A 1,396-nucleotide genomic window follows, 5' to 3' on the forward strand; every position below is an offset into this window, starting at 1 on the left:
AGGGAGAAGTATAATTGGTACGAGGGAAAGACGAAGAATTCCGGGATTTATTGGAATTTCTGGTAAAATTTCGGGACGTTTATGTTTAATTCTCAAGATTTTCAAGGATAATCGAATTATTGAATAATAATCGGTTCATAGAATTAATTTTTGTGAATTGATCAGAGTAATGCTGGCGGAATAGATTTTTTTTTTTTTTGCGTATTTTTTTTTTTTTTTCTAATTTAGTTATTACATGACCCTAGGGGAGAAAATGTTCGAAAAAAATGATAAGACACAAATTTGGTTTTGAGATTTTTGGTTTAGTTGTTTTTAGATATTTTTTTTTTAGTTTTTTTAATATTTCAATGTTTTTATATTTAGTTATTGTTACATGACCTTGGGGAGAAAAAATGTAGTTAGAAGTGATGGATGCTAATTTAGAGCATAGTATTTGATACGCAGCATTTTTGGTCAAATGTTGGGGCATTCACTCTGTGTATCTTCTTTTAACGGTAGGTTCATGTCTGAGCCGCCGTGGTCACAGCATGATACTTGATTGTAGTTTTCATGTTGTGATGCTCTTGGAGTGAGTACGTGGTAGGGTCCCCAGTTCCTTACCATGCAAGATATATGGGAAAATCTAGGGAAAACTACACTCTCTGATGCTTTAACTAATATACAGAGATAAAGAATGGTGTCAGAGATGAAGAAAATAGGCCACAACAAAACGGCGCACTCTTAAATCAATGGCAGTCAGGTTGCGGGTCGGGGGCAAGGTCGTGCAGCGATCAGGTTGGGTGGGGGGGGGGGGTCATTACTGGGGTGGTTCGCACAGGGGTGTTTGTGGATTTCCATGAATGTCTGGAGTAATATGGGCCTAGTGGGGTTTGGTCACTCTATAGACAGTTATCAGATTAGCCTACTATGTGCAACCAAGGGAAGAGAATGTTCCTTTTATAATTTTGGCCTTTAATTAATGAAAAGTAATTGTTATTGTAGATTGCTACAACTATTAATATTAGTCAATATTTAAAATCAAATTAATTTTTCCAGTGAATTTATTGGCAGTGTTCTGTATATAAACCCACTTGGGTGTATATTTACTCAATGACTGCACTGAGATTAGGAAAATCTAAAGACTGCCTTACAGAAAGGATAAAACTTCACCAATATGACATAAGCAATGCAGGCAAAGAAAAATATAAGAAATAAAGATGAAAGGTCACCACAAATGCTGCATGGACACAATGTCGTGCTTAACTTTGCCTTTGCCTCTTGGTGGTAATCCTGCATAGCTGTTTCGGTTGGTCGTAAAGTCAAGACCAATCACCCCTTTTAAAATGTTACTGTACCTTCAATGTATTTATCTATTTCAAATAAGGGAAATAGGGTGATTGTGTAGGGATCCAGTGGC

The sequence above is a fragment of the Penaeus monodon genome, chromosome 4 (genome assembly GCF_015228065.2).
Source record: "Penaeus monodon isolate SGIC_2016 chromosome 4, NSTDA_Pmon_1, whole genome shotgun sequence".
Taxonomy (NCBI): domain Eukaryota; kingdom Metazoa; phylum Arthropoda; class Malacostraca; order Decapoda; family Penaeidae; genus Penaeus; species Penaeus monodon.